Genomic DNA, 24322 nt, shown 5'->3' with positions numbered 1-24322 from the left:
CCACCAGCACGGTCCACGCCAATCCCTCGCTGACACAGAGGATCCACTACCTGTAAGCCGAATCGTGACAGTAGATCCGGCCATGGATCCCGCTGAGGTGCCGCTGCCAAGTTTTGCTGACCTTACCACGGTGGTCGCTCAGCAATCGCAGCAAATTGCCCAACAAGGACAGCAGCTGTCGCAGTTGACCGCCACCTTACAGCAACTTCTGCCTCTGCTACAGCAGCAACCATCTCCTCCGCCAGCTCCTGCACCTCCTCCGCAGCGAGTGGCCGCTCCTAGCCTCCGCTTGTCCCTGCCGGACAAATTTGATGGGGACTCTAGACTCTGCCGTGGATTTTTGTCTCAGTGTTCCCTGCATATGGAGATGTTGTCGGACTTGTTTCCTACAGAACGGTCTAAGGTGGCGTTCGTAGTGAGCCTTCTTTCAGGAAAGGCCTTGTCTTGGGCCACACCACTCTGGGACCGCAATGATCCTGCCACAGCCACAGTCCAGTCCTTCTTCGCTGAGGTCCGTAGTGTCTTCGAGGAGCCAGCCCGAGCTTCTTCTGCCGAGACTGCCCTGCTGAACCTGGTCCAGGGTAATTCTTCAGTGGGCGAGTACGCCATCCAATTTCGTACTCTTGCTTCCGAATTATCATGGAATAACGAGGCTCTCTGCGCGACCTTTAAAAAAGGCCTATCCAGTCGCATCAAGGATGTGCTGGCCGCACGAGAGATTCCTGCCAACCTGCAAGAACTTATCCATTTGGCCACCCGCATTGACATGCGTTTTTCTGAGAGACATCAAGAGCTCCGCCAGGAAAAAGACTTAGATCTCTGGGCACCTCTCCCACAGTATCCGCTGCAATCTACGCCTGGGCCTCCCGCCGAGGAGGCCATGCAAGTGGATCGGTCTCGCCTGACCCAGGAAGAGAGGAATCGCCGTAGGGAAGAAAATCTTTGTCTGTACTGTGCCAGTACCGAGCATTTCTTGGTGGATTGCCCTATTCGTCCTCCACGTCTGGGAAATGCACGCACGCACCCAGCTCACGTGGGTGTGGCGTCTCTTGGTTCAAAGTCTGCTTCTCCACGTCTCACGGTGCCCGTGCGGATTTCTTCTTCAGCCAACTCCTCCCTCTCAGCCGTGGCCTGCTTGGACTCTGGTGCCTCTGGGAATTTTATTCTGGATTCTTTTGTGAATAAATTCCGCATCCCGGTGACCCGTCTCGTCAAGCCGCTCTACATTTCCGCGGTCAACGGAGTCAGATTGGATTGCACCGTGCGTTACCGCACAGAACCCCTCTTGATGTGCATTGGACCCCACCACGAAAGGATTGAATTTTTCGTCCTCCCCAACTGCACCTCTGAAGTCCTCCTCGGTCTGCCATGGCTCCAGCTTCATTCTCCCACCCTTGACTGGACCACCGGGGAGATCAAGAACTGGGACTCTGCTTGCCACAAGAGATGCCTCTCCCCCCCTCCCAGTCCCGTCAGGCAAGCGTCAGTGCCTCCTCATGGCCCCCGTCCTTGTGTCACCCTGCCCCGTGCCAAGCTTCACCCTCTGCCCTCCCTCCCCATTCCCACTCCTGCTGTACTGCCTGCCTTTGAGGAAACCCTCCATTCACTCCCGGTGTCCTCGTCCCAGGTAAAGCAGTTGTCGGACAAAAAAAGGGGGAGACCTAAGGGGGGGGTACTGTTACGCCTAGCGCTCCGGGTCCCCGCTCCTCCCCGGAGCGCTCACGGCGTCTCTCTCCCTGCAGCGCCCCGGTCAGTCCCGCTGACCGGGAGCGCTGCACTGACATGGCCGTCGGGGATGCGATTCGCACAGCGGGACGCGCCCGCTCGCGAATCGCATCCCAGGTCACTTACCCGTCCCGGGCCCCTCCTGTCATATGCTGGCGCGCGCGGCTCCGCTCTCTAGGGCGCGCGCGCGCCAGCTCTCTGAGACTTAAAGGGCCAATGCACCAATGATTGGTGCCTGGCCCAATTAGCTTAATTGGCTTCCACCTGCTCCCTGGCTATATCTGATCACCTCCCCTGCACTCCCTTGCCGGATCTTGTTGCCTTGTGCCAGTGAAAGCGTTTAGTGTTGTCCAAAGCCTGTGTTACCTGAACTCCTGCTATCCATCTTGACTACGAACCTTGCCGCCTGCCCCGACCTTCTGCCACATCTGACCTTGCCTCTGCCTAGTCCTTCTGTCCCACGCCTTCTCAGCAGTCAGCGAGGTTGAGCCGTTGCTAGTGGATACGACCTGGTTGCTACTGCCGCAGCAAGACCATCCCGCTTTGCGGCGGGCTCTGGTGAACACCAGTAGCCTCTTAGAACCGGTCCACCAGCACGGTCCACGCCAATCCCTCGCTGACACAGAGGATCCACTACCTGTAAGCCGAATCGTGACAATATGCTTGTGATGCAGAGGCGGCAGACAACAGCCTCTGTCTGTCTGGGCTCAGGCGGCACTCAGAGGAGAAGGCAGAATGGCAGCCAGCAGACTCTGACACCTGGTCATCTGCCCCTTCTCCATGAATGTACTCTGCGCTATGCATGGAGAGAGCAGAGCTCGGTCTGGAGCTGTCCCTACCATGTGGAGGGGAGAGAGTGCGGTGAATTTTTGGGTCAGAGGATGGGTGGCATAGTGGGGCCGGAGCTTGTGCGCTCTGATGGTCAGCAGGCGAGGGCTGCAGCAGCGGAGAGAAAGTGTGTGCTGAGGAGACGGCCCCATCTTGGGCCCGCCGCATGTTTCTGGTGAAGCTGACCTTGGACTGGGTCCCCTGTTTGATTCCTTTTTTCTACCGTACCGGCATGGTCGGGAAGTGTTTAGCAAACTATCCGCAAGGTAGCAGGTGAGCACAGCGGTATATATGCTGGGTTAAGTCACTAGTTCAGGCAGTGGAGAAGGAGCTCCTCAGCTATGTGTCCATTCACCTAGGCAGCCAGGCCACATCCCCCTACATCCGTATTTTTAATCAAATAATCTGCACAATAAACAGGCACTGTTCAAAAAAAAGTCCATAGTTTTAATGTTGCAATAATGGAACCTTTTTAATCAGTGTGTGCACTGACAATCATTTTCCATAGAATTTAATTGTGCACGTTATTACATGAAAAATATGGTTATTTGATTATTTCTATTGTATGGACATGTTATGCTGTTCATTTAATGATGTGTGAACATAGCCTCTTGAAACTGTTCAATAAAAAGCTCAAAATTAGCAAAAAAATAAATAAAAATACATTTTACATGCCCTATTTTCATGAATGAAATTTTCACGTTCTTGAATTTCATTTCTTTTCTCTTTTTTCCCCCCTCAGTTTTAGAGATATATTAGTATTGCCTTGATATTGTTCTTTCTTTTTGGACACTCTCCTTGTTGTGGTTTAAAAAGACCAGATCAAAATTGTGTAATTCAAGCATAAGTATATATGACCATGTTACTAATACCTCCCTATATCCAGGGCTGGTTTTAGACTAAGTGTGGTCCTGGCCAAAAATGAAAAATGGGGCCCCCAGATAACCCCTAAATTTTGTTGAATCTTGGCTATAAGTAAATGAGATTGCGCTGCAAACCCCAAATGGCTGTGACTAAAACATAAGAAATGTAATAATTCCATCCAGGATTAATTTTTGGCTGCGGTAATTTGGGGGTCGCAATGTGAACCCATTTAGTGCAGATCAGCTCAGCTCCCCCCTTTGCAAGAAGGAAGTGCACGGACAGCTGTGGAGCAACAGCAACTTGTTAGAAATCCATCGCAAAATGGCATCATAAAATGTATGGTCACAGGAAACCACAGGGTCACAGAATGCCATACATTTTATGATGCTGTCTTTAGGGTTTAGCCATCTAAAGAGCAAGAACTGGCACTGGATTTCTCTACAGGTGACCACATTTACTTACATTAGCTGAGATTCAGCACAGTTCAAGGAGAACAACATGATGATCCTTGAATGTGCAACTAATTTTTGCCATGTAGCCCTAACCTAATATTGTAACCTTGTTCTTGTAATAGTCACCGCACATAGATAAACAGTGATCTTCTCAATGCTACCCATCAGTAATAACATGCATATATGCTATTAGGCTATGTTCACAGATGGAATGTCCATACAGAGTATCTCTGTGCAGATATTCCACAAACTGTGGAGCAGCGGTATAATGTACCAGCACTAGGACTGCACAGGAATGCCACATCTCATAGACAGCTATAAATTCTGTGCGGACTCCACACAAAAAAAGAATGTGTTTTTTCTTGTGCGGACACATAAAATGGAATTTCTGTGCCGGAAAAATTGTGGATCTGCCGGTGACCCGACCCATTTTGTGCCTCCAGCTGTTGCCAACAGGCCCCCTCAAATGAAATTAGTATACTGCTGGGGTGACACATTGTAAAAAACCTCCACCTCATGTAATCTCCTTACTACTGGGATGACACACTGTAACAAACCTCCTCCTCATGTAATCTCCTTACTACTGGGGTGACACACTGTAACAAATCTCCTCCTTATGTAATCTCCTTACTACTGGGGTGACACACTGTAAGAAACCTCCTCCCCATGTAATCTTCTTACTACTGGGGTGACACACTGTAACAAACCTCTGCCTCATGTAATCTCCTTACTACTGGGATGACACACTGTAACAAACCTCCTCCCCCTGTAATCTTCTTACCACTGGGGTGACACACTGTAACAAACCCCCTTCCCCATGTAATCTCCTTACTACTGTGGTGACACACTGTAACAAACCCTCTCCCCATTTAATCTCCTTACTTCTGGGGTGACACACTGTAACAAACCCCCTCCTCATGTAATCTCCTTACTACTGTTGTGACACACTGTAACAAACCTCCTCCTCATGTAATCTCCTTACTACTGGGATGACACACTGTAACAAACCTCCTCCCCATGTAATCTTCTTACCACTGGGGTGACACACTGTAGCAAACCTCCTCCTCATGTAATCACCTTACTACTTGGGTGACACACTGTAACAAACCTCCTCATGTAATCTCCTTACTACTGGTGTGACACACTGTAACAAACCTCCTCCTCGTGCAATATCCTTACTACTTTGGGGAAACACTGTAACAAACCCCCTCCCCATGTTATCTCCTTACTTCTGGGGTGACACACTGTAACAAGCCCCCTCCACATGTAATTAGCATACTCCTGGGGTGACACACTGTAATAAACTTCCTCCTAATGTAATCGCCTTACTACTGGGGGGACACACTGTAACAATCCCCCTCCCCATGTAATCTCCTTACTTCTGGGGTGACACACTGTAACAAATCTCCTTCTCATGTAATCACCTTACTACTGGGGTGACACACTGTAACAAACCTCCCCCTCATGTAATATCCTTACTACTTGGATGACACACTGTAACAAAGCTCCTCCTCATATAATCTCCTTACTACTGGGGTGACACACTGTAACAAACCTCATCCTCATGAAATCTCCTTACTACTGGGGTGACACACTGTAACAAACCTCCTCCCCATGTAATCTTCTTAATACTGTGGTTACACACTGTAACAAACCCCCTCCCCATGTAATCGCCTTACTTCTGGGGTGACACTGTAACATGCATCCTCCAGATGTAATTAGCATACTACTATGGTAACACACCGTAACAAACCTCCTCCTCATGTAATCTCCTTACCACTGGGGTGGCACAATGTAACAAACCCCTTCCACATGTAATAAGCATACCACTGGGGTGACACACTGGTGGTCGAGGGGCGGTAGAACGGTTGTGATGTCTTGAGGCAGAGGACATCAGCGATCATGCCTGTCTGCCTTAGAGGAGCACGGTGCTGCCGCTGAAAGCAGTACTCTGCCGAGGCAGAGAGACATGATCGCTCAGGGGCGCCAATACTGCACACTGTCCAGTGGCGTCTCCAGTTTATAAATTTTGGGGACACACTGGGATCCAGGACAAAAGTAGGGGTGTGTGAAAGTAGCCTGTCATACACACGCACATCTATCATACACACATGATTCATATAAACACATCTATCATATAAACACATCATTCATACATACACATCATTCATACACACATATCTTTGCACACATACATACACACATCATAGATACATAGATACACACATATCTATGCACGCATACATACACACATCATAGATACACACATCATATATACATACATACATACACATCTAACACACATACACACATCATACATACACATAAGTATATCATACATACATAATACTAATACATATACACACCTCATACAAAATCATACACACACATATACAATACATATCCCCAACCCAAACCCTCTCCTTAACCCCAGGGGATAATTGCTGGATATAGGGTTGGCTGAGGCTGTGTTGCTTCTGCGCAAGGGTCACGTCAGCAGGAGCTCCCAGCAGCCCCTGGCCTCTTCAGCCTGCAGGGCCGCACATGAAAGAAGTAAAAAAAAAAGTGCTAGCAGCGGTCACCTGCGCGCCCGTGCAGTGCAACACATACAGTGGCGGGGGAGGGATCCGCCACTGGCCAGTGGAGCGCAGGCTGCGTTCCTCCACTAAGTATGATGAGGACGTGAGGAGGGTTTACTTTTTGTGGAGATCCTCCAGAATGCTGAGGACAGGGGGAGGAGTGTTCATGCGTTAGGCCCTGAATACTACATTTTGTGCAAAATCGCGGTAAAATCACAGCGTTTTTGCCGCAATTTGCTCACAATCGCAGCAAAAACGCCGCAATATTACCTCGATTTTGTACAAAAAGCAGTATTGTTAGTAAAGCTAAAGCTTTTCAGGGGCCTCCTTTTGGATGGGGGCCCTGGACAACTGCCCAGGATTCCCCACCCTAACGCCGGCCCTGCCTATGTCGTGTTCATAAAACCTTAGTAAAACCAATAAAATACATTAAATAAAAGGGTAAAAGAATAAAGAAAAAAATTATAGGATCAAGAGAAAAGAAAAGTCATCAATAAACAGTAAGGGGGATATTTATCAAAACCTGTCCAGAGGAAAAGTTGCTGACATTTTTCAGAGGCCTTTTCAAAAATTTTAAAAATAATCTGATTGTTTGCTATGGCAACTCAGCAACTTTCCCTCTAGACAGGTTTTGATAAATCTCCCCCTAAATCTCTACAAATACCCATTTTGTTTTCCAAATTTACCAGCATCAAAAAACACAAAATTCTGGTCAACTACATGGAAAATATTAGTTCAATAATCCTTTACTGCATTGCTTTCCTTTTTAAAGGTAATTTTCCTTTAAGTAAACTGGTTAATGTAAAACTACATATGGTTTCTTATTTTGATTTCCTTTCTGAATTGTGTTCAATGTGCATATTGTATTCATCTGAAGTTATTGACTTTAAACATTGGACAATGATCTAAGTCATCACAGTAATCAACCAGCAGAGCAAAAATACTGAATTTAACTTCAAAGCCAAAAACTCTCATCACAAGCTAATATTAAACATGCAGAAATATACAATGTAATATACACGCATTCATAGAGTTTACTCAAATTGAGGCAACTTTATTTTTCCTAAATGTGTTAATATTATGAAACAGTTCATCAGTTGTGATGCATTGCAGGAATGAACGGATTTAAACCCCAAATAGGTACTATTGCCCTCAAACGAAAAGAAATGTCCTAGTTAAAATGACCTTTTATTCAAACAATATTTTTAGAATTTTAGGTCAGTTAACCTCTTAAGGACCCAGCCCATTTTCACCTTAGGACCCCTCCATTTTTTGCACATCTGACCACTGTCACTTTAAGCATTAATAACTCTGGGATGCTTCTACCTTTCATTCTGATTCCGAGATTGTTTTTTTTGTGACATATTCTACTTTATGTTAGTGGTAAAATGTAATTGATACTTGCATCATTTCTTGGTGAAAAATTCAAAAATTTGATGAAAAAATGTAACGCTTTTCTTTTTTTTTTTTTTACCTTGAAGCTTTCTGCTTCGGCCTTCACACCACAAAATTACTCAGTTTTAAAGATCCGTATGAAGTTCCGTCTGAAAATCAGCTGAAAACGGCAGTTACAAAATCCTATACGGCCGTTAGAAAATCCCAATATAGTCTATGGGATTTATCTAATAGTCATTTTAACCCGTTATAGCCTGTCATTAATAACAGATGTTATTTTTTGATGGAAGATAGTAACGGGAGAAATAGTGCATGTAATTTATTATTTTTATTTTCACTAAAATGCTAGTTTTCCCCCAAATTTTAAATTTTTACAAGTGGTAATAGGAGAAAATGCCCCCCAAAATTTGTAACCCCATCTCTTCTGAGTATGGAAATACCCCATGTGTGGACATCAATTGCTCTGCTGGCGCACTACAATGCTCAGAAGAGGAGTAACAATTGGCTTTTGGAAAGCAAATTTTGCTGTAATGGTTTTGGGGGGGCATGTTGCATTTAGGAAGCCAGAACAGCAAAAAAAAAAAAAAAAAACACATGTAATGCTATTTTGGAAACTACACCCCTCAAGGAATGTAACAAGGGGTACAGTGAACCTTAATACCCCACAGGTGTTTGACAAATTTCCACAAAATTTGGACGTGAAAATGAAAAATTCCATTTTTTTTTCACAAAATGCTGGTGTTACCCCAAATTTTTCATTTTCTCAAGGGGTAATAGGAGAAAAAGCCTCCCAAAATGTTTAACCCCATTTCTGGATGTAAAGTGCTTTGTGGGTGAACTACAATGCTCAGAAGAGAAGGAGCGCCATTGAACTAGGAGAGAGAATTTGATTGGAACAGAAGTCGAGGGCCAAGTGCATTTACAAAGCCTCCCGTGGTGCCAGAACAGTGGATTTTGGAAACTACACCCCTCACAGAATTTTTGGAACAGTGGGCTGTGCAAATGAAAAATGACATTTCTCATTTTCACATGACCACTGTTCCAAAAATCTCTCAGACACATGTGGGGTATAAAGGCTCACTGTACCCATTATAAAATTCTGCAAGGGGTGTAGTTTTCAAAATGGGGTCACATGTGGGGGGGGGGGCACTGTTCTAGCACTTTGGGGGCTTTGTAAACACACATGGCCTTCAATTTCCGACACATTCTCTCTCCAAAATCCCAATGGCACGCCTTCTCTTCTGAGCAATGTAGTGCACCCGCAGAGCACTTTACATCTACATATGGGGTATGTTCTTACTCAGAAGAAATGGGGTTGCAAATTTTTGGCTTTTTTTTTTCATTTTCACATCCAAATTTGAGGAAAATTTGTCAGACACCTGTGGGGTGTTAAGGTTCACTATACCCCTTGTTGCATTCTGTGAGGGGTGTAGTTCCCAAAATAGGGTCACATGTGGGTATTTATTGTTTTGTGTTAGAACCCCTGTAAAATCAGCCACCCCTGGGCAAATCAGCAATTTAGACCTCAAATGTACATGGTGTGCTCTCACTTTTGAGCCAGTATTTCCGTAATTGGGAGAAATTGCGTTCAACATTTTGGGGGGCTTTTTCTCATTTTACCCCTTGTGAAAATTAAAAGTATGGGGCAACACCAGTATGTTAGTGTAAAAAAAAAAATTTTTACACTAAAATGCTGGTGCAGACCCCAACTTTACCTTTTCATAATGGGTAAAAGGAGAAATAGCCCCCCAAAATTTGTAACACAATTTCTCCTGAGTACGGAAATACCCCATATGTGGCCCTAAAACGACAGGGTTCCAATGCGAGAGAGCGCCATGCGCATTTGAGGCCTATTTTGGGGATTTGCATCTGCCACAAAAATACCCTACGGCAGTGTTTCCCAAACAGGGTGCCTCCAGCTGTTGCAAAACTCACAGCATGCCTTGTCCAGCAATACTGGGAGTTGTTGTTTTCCAACAGCTGGAGGCTCCGTTTTGGAAACAGTGTCATACAAGAATTTTTTTTCTTTTATTGGGGGGGGGGGACTGTGTTGGGGTTTATGTATATGTAGTGTTTTACTTTTTATTTTGTGAAGGTGTAGTGTAGTGTTTTTAGGGTACATTCACACGGTCGGGTTTACAGTGAGTTTCTCGCTTGATGTTTGAGCTGCGACGGAAAATCTGCCTCATCTCAAACTTTTAGCAGAAAACTCACTGTAAACCCACCCGTGTGAATGTACCCTGTACATTCACGTGGGTGTGGGGAGGGGGGGGGTCATACCTCCAGCTGTTGCAAAACTACAACTCCCAGCATGCACTGACAGACCATACATGCTGGGAGTTGCAGTTATGCAACAGCTGGAGGCACATTGGTTGCAAAACACTGAGAGTTTGTTACTTAAAGGGGTCCACCACTGAAAAACTTTTTTTTTTTTTTTAAATCAACTGGTGCCAGAAAGTTAAACAGATTTGTAAATTACTTCTATTAAAAAATCTTAATCCTTCCTGTACTTATTAGCTGCTGAATACTACAGCGGAAATTACTTTCTTTTTGAAACACAGAGCTGTCTGCTGACATCATGAGCACAGTTCTCTCTGCTGACATCTCTGTCCATTTTAGGAACTGTCCAGAACAGCATATGTTTGCTATGGGGATTTCCTTTTACTCTGGACAGTTCCTAAAATGGACAGAGATTTCAGCAGAGAGCACTGTGCTCATGATGTCAGCAGACAGCTCTGTGTTTCAAACAGAAAATAATTTCCACTGTAGTATTCAGCAGCTAATAAGTACAGGAAGGATTAAGATTTTTAATAGAAGTAATTTACAGATCTGTTTAACTTTCTGGCACCAGTTGATTTAAAAAAAAAATAAAGTTTTTCACCGGAGTACCCCTTTAACTCAGTGTTTTGCAACCAGTGTGCCTCCAGCTGTTGCAAAACTAGAACTACCAGCATGTACAGTCTATCAGTGCATGCTGGGCGTTGTATTTTTGACACAGCTGGAGGCACACTGCTACAACTCCTAACATGCCCTTTGGTCGTTTGTGCATGCTGGGAGTTGTAGTTATTCAACAGCGGGATGAACACTTTTTCATAGAAAAAATGTGCCTCCAGCTGTTGCATAACTGCAACCCCCAGCATGCACAGACTACCAAAGGGCATGCTGGGAGTTGTAGTTGGAACTCCAGCTGTTGAAAAACTACAACTCCCAGCATGCCCTTTGGCTGTGCATGCTGAGAGTTGTTGCTAAGCATCCTGCCGCCTGCATCGCCGGGATCATCGCCGCTGCTGCCGCCGCTCCTGCCACAGAGACCATCACCGCCGCTCCTGAGGGGACCCCCGCCGGACCAGGTAAAGGTAGGAGACCCCCGCTGGCCCCGATTGCCACCCTGATTCCCACCCAGCAGGACAGTGATTGTTCGGTCGTTCCAACTGATCAATCATGTGATCATGAGGTGGCGCCCGTGCCACCTCACTCCTGCTGGTTAAGGGTGAATGGGGCTGTCTCAGACAGCCCCATTAACGCTTTTTTTCCAGGTCACCAGAGACCTGATTGACCCGCAATCGACCTGAATTGACCTGCAGTTTGCGGTAATCGCCGACATAAGGGGGTCTTAGGAAAAAAGGTTGGTGACAGTACCCATTTAATGTATAACTTTATGAAGGCTCCTAATACATGTGTCTTGTGTGCATTCTAAAGTGTGAATAAGAGGATTTTAGATATCATGTTGAGTTGGAAATAAATAATCTTTGAGAATAAGGTAAGACTTGTTGTATTTTGCTGCATATGTTGCTGCATATTGTTTGCAGTTGAGTTAGCTACCCATTGACCTCAATGGGTAGGCAAAAAATGCAGCAGCAAATATGCCATGTCTGACCCTACACTAAGAGTGTTTATATCACCTATAGATATCATAAAATAGATGTAATAAATATGTTTAGGCTACTATTCCCACTAGAGATTTATCAATTACCATCATATTGATCTGTATGTTTTGTAAGGAGGAGCAGAAAAAAGTAATCCAGCTCTTTTACATGTTGGCTATTCAAACAATCATACAGGGAGGTATTCACTGGGCATTAGTCGAGGATCTAAGTAGGGAAGTGGAGTTTAACAATGTAGTATTTATTGCATTGAATTCCTCAGTTAGTTTTATGGGCGACTTACATGTAATCACACATTGCATTCTTGAAGGGGTACTCCGGCGCAAAGACGTTGTATCCCCATTGTATCCCCTGTTAGCCTCTGAGCGCCCACATCTTGAGATCTTCCTGCTGCACCGAGGGTCCGTGACGAAATACACTACGAGGACGGTGAGTGCAAACAATCTTTTCTTTCTATACTTATGGATCACGAGACTCCATTCTTTGTCGACTCAACACCCCGTCAGTAGTATTATTTACTCCAGCTACGACCATTGAATAACTCTGGGAACTGTTGCGTAGCTTTATTATATATGGACTGCTTTATGTGATTGTGCTGTCTGTAGTTCATTTTCCTGGTACACTGTCACGTATGGCAGGGAAGGAGTGCACACTAATCTCGCCCGCTCCCCTATCCCTGCCTACTTATGTACCTGCCGTAAACAACAGAGTTTCAGATTTCTAGACAACTGCTTAGAAGAACCCATGGTGCTGATTGTTGGGGCAAGGTCAGATGAGTCTGGGCATTTAAAACCTTTGAGATTGACATCACCTGGTCTTCCCAGATGATGATTGAGAACAATCCATGACACTGGCAGGTCTCAGCTTTGCAAAGGGGGCAGTGCATGCTATAAATTCTGCAGGGTGCCCAAACTTTTGCAGACACCATTTTTTGGTTTTCTGTTATTTTGAAAGTATAAAAGATGGAAATAAAATCTAACTTTTGTTGACATAATAAAAGAAAGTCTAATCTGTAATTTGAAGCAGACACATCAATCACCTCCCACCACCACAACAGAGAGACACCTTCCCCTGAGAGGATTTCTAACACTGGGAGCTAATGAAAAGAGGTATTTTTTTTATATAAAAGAGGATTATCTACCACTCCTCTCCAGCTAGGAGAAAGCTCTGTAAGAGACTGCCGAGCCTCTTAAGGTATGCTCCCAGCCTAAGGAAGTGTCAGGCATATCCCACCTGTGGAACCAGGAAAACCAGGACGGCCAGGACTAATTTTGCATATGTCACGAGAAATGTGCCATTTTCTGGCTTTTTTTTTTTTTTTTTTTTTATACAAGTGGCTATAGCTACTTGTAAACATATCCTAGCGAAGTCCCTTGATGTTCTAACTGTCTCAACCCAGAAAAGATGGTGATCCTTATTAGTGTTGCTCGCGAATATTCGCAATTCGAATATTATTCGCGAATATCGCATATTCGCGAATTCGCGAATTTCGCGAATATAGCGCTATATATTCGTAATTACGAATATTCGTTTTTTTTTTTTTTTTTTCCTTCACAGTACACATCACAGTGATCACCCCTCTCTGCTTCCAGCTTGTGTGGTGTAAAGAAGGTTGTAATACCACTGTGTGAGACTGGCGTGCAAAACTTCGCATATGCGAAAATTAGCATATGCTAATTTTCGCATATGCGAATTTTCGCGTGTGTTAATTTTGTATATGCAAATTTTCACTTATGTTAATTTTCGCATACGCGTATTTTCGCATATGCGAAAATAAAACGCGAATATAACGAATATGCGAATATTCGCGAATATATGACGAATATTCGTCCATATATTTGCGAATATTCGCGAATTCGAATATGGCCTATGCCGCTCAACACTAATCCTTATGAGCTATTGAACCCCAAGATTGGTCCATAATGCAATATATATGCAATATAATTCAAACTTTCCTATAACTGCAAATAAAAAGCGGTACAAAATATCCTTTTCTTGTTTAAGAAATTTTGTATTTTACCTTTTAACTTTGTTCTCATTATGATCTGTCTACCTGTTAGATTTCTGTGGCATTAGCCTTTAACATTTCATTATTAATGTCTGTAGAACAACAAATTACAAATGTCAAAGAAATAAATGAAACTGTAAACACTGTCTTGACTTACAAATATATTATTGCTTCACAAGTATTTTACAGGGAAAATAACAATTTCCACTCACAAAATGGGTGGTCTAAGTATCTATCTATCTCAAAAATCCAGGAGAGCAGCACAACCATGGTAGTAATAAAGCAAAATAGGTGCAAGCTGCTGCTCCTTGGACATTATCTATCTATCTCTCTATATATCAAGATATATAACATAGTAGTCAAAAGTTGTTTGTTTGGTTTTTATTTTCCACTTATTTTTCTTTTTGGATCTGTATTGAATACCTAAAAACTATGAAGAAATGCATATGGAATTAGATAGTAAACAAACCAGACTATGCTTTATTTTCTATATTCTTTATAGTAATCCTTGTTTGCTTTGATGACAGCATTGCACAGTCTTGTATTCTCTCATTAAGCTTTATGAAGTAGTCCCCTACAATGATTTTCAATTATCAGCTACTGGGTATGTCTTGTCAAGATTTAATTTAATATATTTCTTAAATTTGAAATGTGTTTCAAACCATTGGTGCAGAGGTAGGATTGGTAAACAGTGTTTAGCTCTTTTCAACTACTGTTTTAATTAAAGGTTTTCCTAGTTGTCTAATGACAGAAAATATATATTTTATTAAAGACAAGAGGCGAGTATTATAATGCCAAATCTTTCTTTTACTGAAAAACAGCAGCAAAAGAGTTAACATAAAGAAGAAGAAAAAACTTCTGGTGTACACAGGTGATACATATATGCAATCAGGTAGGTATCCTCCAAGGAACGCTCAGCATAGGTTATATAAAGGACTGGAAACACTACATCTTCCTCTTTCTTTGATGCAGGAAAAATCAGAATGGTTGAGGGAAAAAAAACCTTGAAGCGAGTACCTTGACCTGATAGAACTGAAAACAGGAACACCAACGATAGAAGTATTCTTCACAGGAGCATCTTGTTAGGCTATGAAAAAGAAATAAAAGACAAGTTAAGGGTGGGTAAAAATGGAGGGATAATACTCGCCTCTTGACTTTAATAAAATCTATATTTTCCGTCATTAGACAACTAGGAAAATCTTTAATTTTATTACAAGTCAAGAGGCTCATATTATAATGTTAGTTCAAAGCTAATAAATACATTGAGTAGGGTTAATGATCATAGAGAATATAAACATGACAAGTTAAACAATGTTCATAGAAACATGAGGGTCTGGTCTAAAATAAAATGTTCTGAAGGTAGATTCTGAAGACCAGTTTGCGGTTCTAAGGATATCTGATAGAGAAGCTCCTGACTGGTGAGCCTTAGTAGTTGAAGCCCCCCTAATGGAGTGAGCTCCAAATTGAGAAATGTCAATGTCTGCTAATTTCATGGTGTTCTTGACCCATCTAGCCAATGTAGAGGACGAAACCAGATGATGGGGTTTGCAAAAGGAGATGAGGAGTTGAGAAGAAGATTGAGGTCTAATGTTGAAGGTTTTATCCTCATAAGATTTAAGACAGCGAACAACGCATAACTTATCATGATGCAGAAAGGTGGTATGAAAGATAGAACAAAGGTTAGTCTTGGTGCGATGAAAGATAGAAAAATTAGGAGAAAATTGACGACGTGAAATGTCAAGAGCTCTAATGTCAGAAACTCTCTTAAAAGATATTAAACAAAGGATAACGGTAAGCTTGAAAGAGAGTAATTTTAGTGGAAGAAGGTTATTATCCTCCCAAGATTTGAACATATGATCAAAGAGACATCCCAAGTAGAATGATATTTGAGTTGGGGAGGCCTCCTGAAGCGCATACCCTTAAGGAGTTTGCAGATTAATGGATGTCTACCTATGGGAAGGAAATCAATGGGGGAATGATTGGAAGATATAGCGGAGCGATATACATTAATTGTCCGATAAGCTTTACCTTCTTGTTTGAAAGCAGAGGAAAGAAAATGTAAAATGTGGGCAAGAGGTGCATGAACGGGATTCAAGTCCCGTTGAGAGCACCAACAAATCCAAAGTTTCCAGGCAGATTGGTAAGCCGATTTGGTACCTGGAGCCCAAGCTTCGGACAAGATGTCTCTAGTTGCCTGTGAAAACTCTGGGTTAGATTGAATTGACCCGAAACCAACCATGTGATGAGGGAGAGGTTGCCCAACAGAATGTGGGGGGTGAGGAGATCCTGATGGGTCCAGAAGGGTGTCCGAGGATATTGGAATGACACGAGGAAAGTCTATGGACATTTCCAAAATCTGAGGAAACCATGATTGGGAGGGCCACCATGGAGTTACAATGACTAGAGTTGATTTCTGAATCTTGGTTTGGATGAGAACTCTCGATATGAGAGAAAAGGGGGGAAAAGTGTAAAGCGTTCCGGAAGGCCATGTTTGGAGGAAAGCATCTATACCCAGAGCATCAGGGTCAGGACGCAAACTGAAAAAAGTTGGGAACCTGACGATTGAGACGTGAAGCAAAGAGATCCAGAGTCAAAGTTGATTTGAAGAATAATGTCTGGATTCAATTTCCAGTCGCTGGAATCCACGAGGAAACGGGAATTCCAATCTGCGACCGTGTTCGAAAGGCCTGGAAGGTATTCCGCCTTGATGATTATACTTCTGTCCAGGCAGAAGTGCCAAAAATCTTTGGTGATGTTGGCTAAGGTTTTTGACTTTGTGTCTCCGAGGTGATTGATGTACTGAGCTGCTGAGATATTGTTCATTCTCAGGAGAATTCAGCAGTGAGATCTTCCTTTGGTAAAACTTTTGAGGGCGAAAGAGCCCACCAAGAGTTTGAGGCAGTTGACATGAAGAAGAGATTCTTCTGGTGACCATTTGCCTCCAGTGGAGAGATGTCCACAGCGAGCTCCCCAACCCGTAAGACTCGCATCCGACTCGATTATGAGATCTGGAAAAAAGTTGAAAATAGTTTTCCCGTTCCACTCTTGTACATGATGTAACCACCAAAGAAGTTCTTCTTTGGTGTCGGAAGACAGAGGAATCTTGTCTGCGTAGCCAAGATCCTCCCTGAGGTGTTGGGCTTTTAATCATTGGAGGGCTCGGTAGTGAAGGGGAGCCGGGAAGATCGCCTGGATTGAGGCAGATAAAAGGTCTACTATTCGGGCGATGGACCTTAAAGTCACCAGTTGTTTGTTCAGGAGAGAACAAAATTATTTCCTGATTAGAGTCAATTTCTTTGGTGGAAGGCTCAGAAGGGCTGAATGCAAATTGATTGTGAAGCCCAAAAATTCTGTTTCCTTTGCAGGGGTTAAAACGGATCACCAGGGAGCCGAGGATAGACCGAAGGGTAGGCTTGTGAATTGCCATTTTTGTCTCTCCCATAGGAACTGAAAATAGGGTTGATGATTGGGATGAATAGGGACCGTCAAGTAAGCATCTTTGAGGTCTATTTTGACCATCCAATCTTCTTGGATTAAAAAATCTTTCAAAAGATGGATTCCCTCCATCTTGAAGTGTCGGTATTTGACATAAGAGTTCAGAACCTTCAGGTTTATGACAGGTCTGAAACTGCCGTCCTTCTTTTTGACCAAAAAGAAGTTGCTTAGGAAACCTGGGGTTTCTAGCCGGACTGGAATGATTGCCCTTTTTGAGAAAAAAATCTTTGATTTCTGTCCTTAACAAATCATGATCCAAGCTTGAAAATCTTATGGGCTGTGGAAGACATACTTGGATTGGGGGTGGGGGGGGAAGAAAATCTATCAGATAACCTTTGATGGTATTCAGAATCCAAACATCGGATGTGATGGAATTCCAGGTTGGGAAAAAATTTCTCAGTCTTCCTCCTAATGGAAGAAGAGAAGAAAGTTGTGGAAGTGCACTTACCTGTTGATGGACAAGATCCAGGGTAGCCACAGTGACCTCTTGCCCGCCATGGGCGGCCTTGAGAGGGGAAGAATGGCGGTTGCTGGAACGAAGATGATCCTCTTTGAGTGTCATATTGGTAGGGGGCCTTGTACTGGTGTCTGTCTAGGGAGCAACGGCCAGGAAAGCGTCCTTTTCCTTTCCTGGCCCCGCCAAATATTTTATCCTGAAAAACCTTTTTCAAGGATGTCTGAGCCTTATTTAAAGAAGAGAACAAGCCTACATGCTTGCTGATCTCTTTTATAAAGGCCTCTCCGAAGAGAAGGCCATCAGTAGGAGACTCTGGCTCAGAGGTAGCTAAGTGCATAAGCTGGGGATCCAGCTTGAGAAGAATGTCTCTATGCCTTTCACTGCAAAATGCTGAATTTATACTGCCAAATAGGTAGATGACTCTTTGAGCCCAGCCCCTGAGAATTTCAGTATTGACTGGCTGAATAGACACATATGCTCTTTCCAAAAGATTGAGGATCTTTCTAAGGGGACCCAGAAGGTCCAGAAACTTGTCCTGGCAAAAACGGAAGGATCTGTCGACCTCGTTTTTAGGGTTCTTGCCGGTCTTTTGAAGGTACTTGACCAATATGGGGTCTGGGACACTCTGCCTTGAGTTTACTATTGGAAGCCTTATCCAGGGGTCTACGAATCCAAGCATTTATAAACTTGGCAATTTGAGGGTTGGGCACCCATTCACCCGAGCGCGGGTGTTTGATGAGCTCAGGGTCAAAGAATGGCTCACCTTTGCTATCAAGGATAGCGGAATCATTAATATTCTCAGATGTAGGGTGAGAGACCTCCTCTTGGTCTGATGAATCTTCGTACTTGGAGTCAGAGTGAAGATGGAATTCAGAGTCTGAATCAGAATTCTTAGATGACTTGTGGCTAGAGGAGGTGCTGTAGGAGTCGGGTTTAAGCCTATTTGAGGCTTTGCTAACCCATTTATTAATTGTCTCCTCACGGGCCGAGGGAATATGGTGCAGATTATGAACACCTATTTTTGAGCTGCCTTGGGAAGGCGCAATTACAGATTTGACCTGATCCTCATTGGACATTAATGCTTTTTTAGATGTAGAGGGATTGGTATTACAGAAACACCTTTTTGTAGGCATTTGCCTAACTTTTTAAATCCTTTTGCCAGAGCCGACACTGAGTCCTCCATCGACCAAAGGGTATCGGACGGGGTAGAAGGGTGTTTATTCTGTTTATTAGTGGCACTGAACTTGTTATAGCTTCTTGCATTACACCCATGGCTGACTAAACAGCTGATTTTACTGACTGTGAAACAGATTCATCCACCAGGTTTTTTTATATGGTCCTCAAGGGCCATCTCACAATCTCTATCTTCATTAGGGGAGACTGGTGTGAGAGATTTTTAGCTAGAAGCCTCATCAGCCATTATGAAAATATTAGTATTAGAATATATTGTATGGCTATAATAATGGCTATGCCTAGTAATGCCCAAGGGTATTAATATATCAAAGGCAAAATTTAATTAGAGCTATTAGAATAGCTACAATATAACAAGATGGAGAAGAATTACTAGGTATTTGATAGAAAATATCAAGAATGCAGATTTTTACAGCGTGAGGTAGGAGAGCATCCGTCCTGAAGAGAGACCGCGTCTACTGTAAGGTAATACGCGCCTCTCCGCAGTGTTCAGAATGAACGGATGAAATTTTGCCATATCTGACGAGATCGCATCAGAGCGAGACAGTCGGAGCGAGCCCGGGAGCGGTGAGAGGCGGGGAAAAATACCAGTCACGGCAGGGAAAGCGAAAAGAATACAGGTAAATGAGTGAACAAGAAAAGCAATGAACAAGGAGAAAGCAATGAAATAAGCTGAAGTAAAAAGCACCGAAAACAATATTAGAGTAGTATTAAGAGCCTAAACCAGCAGGTATAGGGCAGTAATGGTGGATTCAACTATAATATGGGTAATATGAATAGTCATGGAAAAAATTTCAATAATATATAGGAATATTAAAGACACAACCATATGTATATACTTATATTTTGGAAGCAGCAAAAGAAAGAGGAAGATGTAGTGTTTCCAGTCCTTTATATAACCTATGCTGAGCGTTCATTGGAGGATACCTACCTGATTGCATATATGTATCACCTGTGTACACCTGAATATTTTTCTTCTTCTGCATGTTAACTCTTTTGCTACTGTTTTTCAGTAAAAGAAAAATTTGGCATTATAATATGAGCCTCTTGACTTGTAATAAAATTTACATTACCCAACATTACTGTCCTTATCTAGAATATTGAAGGTATCCTCAAGTGCAGTCATGGCCGCCATCAAAGGCTATGATGAAAAGAAGACTAGAAGAGCTACTTCAAATGCAGAGACTCTAGAGTTCTCATAACTCCTTCCCGCGCTAGGACATATGCATATACGTCCCAGTTGCTGACATGTTCGTGCAACTGGACATATGCATATGTCCTAACGACAGGGACGTGCACATATAGGGTTCAAAGGGGGCTTCAGCCCCTGCCCTTTTTCGCCCTTGCTTCTTTAATGCCCTTTTTTATTTCTGCAAAACTGGTAGACAAAGTGAGTCTGCTCACTCTATAGAGGTGCTACCTCTCTGCAGGGGTCACTTGTATAGCGCTGGCACTGGCAGGGAGATGCTCGGCTCCTTTAACAAGCCACCCCCCTCCCTCCTGTTCTGTTGCTGAACGATCTCGCACAGTGTAACTTCCTGTCGGCTGAGTCTGCAGGGACCAGGAAGCACAGAGTCCTGCCAAACATCCAGTTACTGAAGTATTCCCTGCACCCAGCCAGCTTCCTATAAAAGTGAGTGTATTCATATATAGTGTGCAGATGTATTGTGTGAACATGTCTGTGAAGCCTTTGTGTATAGTGTGGTGTGTGTGCACTGCATGTATATACACATGTATGGTATATGTTTGAGTATGTGTATATGTCTAGTATTTTATGTATGTTATATGCAGTGCTGTATCTGTCACTAGGCCAACAAGGCCCAGAATTGATGCAGCACTTATTGCAGTGTTGGTCACAAATCGCATGGCGCCCCTGAAGTACACTAATGTTTGTGTATATAAGTTTTTATATTTGTCTGTAATCAGTGTTTCCCAACCAGGGTGCGGCCAGCTGTATTGGCTGTCTGGCCATGCTGGGAGTTGTAGTTTTGCAACAGCTAGAGTCACCCTAGTAGTGAAACACTGATTTATGCATGTGTGTGTATTTATCAATGTCTCACAACCAGAGTGCCTCCAGCTGTTGCAACTGCTGAAAGCACTCTGGTTGGGAAACACACACACACATTTATATTCAGGGATGTGGGACTCCTATCACCCGACACCAGGGACATACTACTGGTGGTTGTAGTCGTGCTATGTTCCTTTACATACTGGTGGTTGTAGTCGTGCTATGTTCCTTTACATACTGGTGGTTGTAGTTGAGCTATGTTTGGGTGGAGGCGGGGGTGGGGGTGGGGGGGGGGGTGGTATGATTTTGAGGAGATCAAGCATATAATGGCCTATAACCAAACCAGTGTTTCCCAACCAGGGTGTCTCCAGCTGTTGCAAAACTACAACTCCCAGCATGCCCAGATGAGTTTTGCAACAGCTGAAGACACCCTGGTTGGGAAACTCTGAATCAAACATTCCCAGAACAAAATAAAAGAAGAATAGAACTACAGAAGTAATTTTTCACGTTCGTGTTTTCCTCCTCAACTTCTAAAAATCATAACATTTTCCATTTTCCACCTATATACCCATATAAGGGCTTGTTTTTTGCATCAGAAATCGTACTTTGTAATGACTTCAATCATTTCACCACAAACTCTTTGGCAAAACCAGAAAAATATTTGTGGGGCAAAAGTAAAAACAAAACAGCAATTTTGTAACTTTTGGGGGCTTCTGATTCTACGCAGTGCACTTTTCGGTAAAAATGAAACTTTATTTTTATTCTGTAGGTCCATACGGTTACAAGGATACCCAATTTATATAGGTTTTATTTTATTTTTCTACTTTAAAAAAATTATATCTACATGCACCAAAATTCGTGTTTAACCCCTTAACGACGCAAGACGTATATTTACGTCCTGCGCCGGCTCCCGCGATATGAAGCATCACATCGCATCGGTCCCGGCGCTCAACGGCCTGGACCCGCGGCTAATACCAGACATCGCCGATCGCGGCAATGTGCGGTATTAACCCTTTAGAAGCGGTGGTCAAAGCTGACCGCCGCTTCTAAAGCGAAAGTGAAAGTATCCCGGCTAGTCAGTCGGGCTGTTCGGGACCGCCGCGGTGAAATCGCGGCGTCCCGAACAGCTTGATGGACACCGGGAGGGCCCTTACCTGCCTCCTCGGTGTCCGATCGGCGAATGACTGCTCCGTGCCTGAGATCCAGGCAGGAGCAGTTAAGCGCCGATAACACTGATCACAGGCGTGTTAATACACACCAGTGATCAGCATGAGAGATCAGTGTGTGCAGTGTTATAGGTCCCTATGGGATAACAATGATCAGTATAAGAGATCAGTGTGTGCAGTGTTATAGGTCCCTATGGAGTTTGTTATAGGTCCCTATGGAGTTTGTGGTGAAATGATTGAAGTCATTACAAAGTACGATTTCTGATGCAAAAAACAAGCCCTTATATGGGTCCTTTCTTTTCTTTTCTCTACAGATTCTTCCCTAATAAAAGTTTGAATCATCCCCCTTTTCCCATAAAAAAATTAAACAGTGTAAATAAAAAAAAATAAAATATGTGGTATCGCCACGTGCGTAAATGTCCGAACTATAAAAATATATAATCAATTAAACCGCACGGTCAATGGCGTACGCGCAAAGAAATTCCAAAGTCCAATAAAGCTTATTTTGGTCACTTTTTATACCATTAAAAAAATAATAAAAAGTGATCAAAGAGTCCGATCAAAACAAAAATCGTACCGATAAAAACTTCAGATCACCGCGCAAAAAATGAGCCCTCATACCGCCCTGTACGTGGAAAAATAAAGTTATAGGGGTCAGAAGATGACATTTTTAAACGTATAAATTTTCCTGCATGTAGTTATGATTTTTTCCAGAAGTGCGACAAAATCAAACCTAAATAAGTAGGGTATCATTTTAACCGTATGGACCTACAGAATAATGATAAGGTGTAATTTTTACCGAAAGATTCACTGCGTAGAAACAGAAGCCCCCAAAAGTTACAAAATTGCATTTTTTCTTCGATTTTGTCGCACAATGATTTTTTTTTTCCGTTTCGTCGTGAATTTTTGGGTAAAATGACTAATGTCACTGGTAAGTAGAATTGGCGACGCCAAAAATAAGCCATAATATGGATTTTTAGTTGGAAAATTGAGAGGGTTATGATTTTTAAAAGGTAAGGAGGAAAAAAACGAAAGTGCGAAAACGGAAAAACCCTGAGTCCTTAAGGGTTTAAAATTGTCATCTTCTGACCCCTAAAAGTTTTTTATTTTCTGGCATATAGCATTTTTTGCGCCGTGATCTGAAGTTTTTATCAGTATCATTTTTGTTTTGACCGCTTTTTACAAAAAAAATGTATATTATAAAAAATATGCTATTTTTTATAGTGCCTTTTTTTTTATTTGAGCCCCTGCCCTCCAAAATGTCTGTGCACGTCCCTGCCTAGCGATCTCCGGCACAGCGCTGCAGTCAATCACAGCCGGGCTCCCGCCGCAGCTGCCAAGACCTGGATTGCGCCAGCATCGGCAGCATTAACCCCATAGATCCAATTGGTTGCCAAGGGTGATAACTCTAGAGTCTCTGCATTATAAGTAACTCTTAGTCTTCTTTTCCTGGGCAGTCCTCATAAGATCCATTCATCATAGCATAATGTGTTTCCTATCACACTTTTACTTTATGCTATTTCTACCAATTTGCACTTTATGTACATAGGTTGTGAATGCAGAATATTCTGCAAGGCCTGAAGTAATATGTATGATATTGCCAACATCAGTGGCTTGGTTTACTACCACTAGTATATACGATATGCCTACTGTTGTTGCCAGCTGTGACTTGGAATTCCTCGTCATGTCATGTTGATATCCAGTGTCATACTTTTTTAATTTATTAACTATCTCATGTTTGTTTTAATTTTGAAATAACGATATGCAATTTTTATAATGTGATGTGAAGATTTTTGGAGCTGTTTAAAAATTTGTAGGTATGGTGTGTATTCACACACATAGGATCTGCTGCAGATTTGATGCTGTATTCAGTCATTTAGTTTACATTAAAATGAGCAGGTTCAAGTATGCAGCAGATCATGTGTGAATACTAAATACTTTTGTTGTTGTTGTGAGAACTTGTGAGAACAAATATGTGCATTTATGTAGCAATTTTACTGCAATACTTATGAAATAAAAAATGAATCAACTTTTGTACTCCAATATACAGTGGTCCCTCAACATACGATGGTAATCCGTTCCAAACGGACCATCGTTTGTTGAAACCATTGTATGTTGAGGGATCCGTGCATTGTAAAGTATAGGTCAGTGGTCTACAGCCTGCGGACCTCCAGATGTTGCAAAACTACAACACCCAGCATGCTGGGAGTTGTAGTTTTGCAACATCTGGAGGTCCGCAGGTTGAAGACCACTGGTAGAGGAAGATGTAC

At 43.0% G+C, this 24322-nt stretch overlaps 1 long non-coding RNA gene across 1 annotated transcript in view; it reads left to right on the top strand.

Moving 5' to 3' along the window:
* The window catches only part of LOC130302234 (uncharacterized), a 65916-nt gene that overhangs the window by 18747 nt on the left and 22847 nt on the right, over positions 1–24322 (top strand). The window contains exon 2 of the long non-coding RNA XR_008852525.1: positions 12038–12156. This is a non-coding gene — a long non-coding RNA (uncharacterized LOC130302234). The remainder of the gene's footprint in view (positions 1–12037; positions 12157–24322) is intronic.

This window comes from Hyla sarda, chromosome 1 (genome assembly GCF_029499605.1).
Source record: "Hyla sarda isolate aHylSar1 chromosome 1, aHylSar1.hap1, whole genome shotgun sequence".
NCBI lineage: Eukaryota > Metazoa > Chordata > Amphibia > Anura > Hylidae > Hyla > Hyla sarda.
The sequence above is the reverse complement of the archived record's forward strand: the minus strand, read 5'-3'. Positions and strand labels throughout refer to the sequence as shown.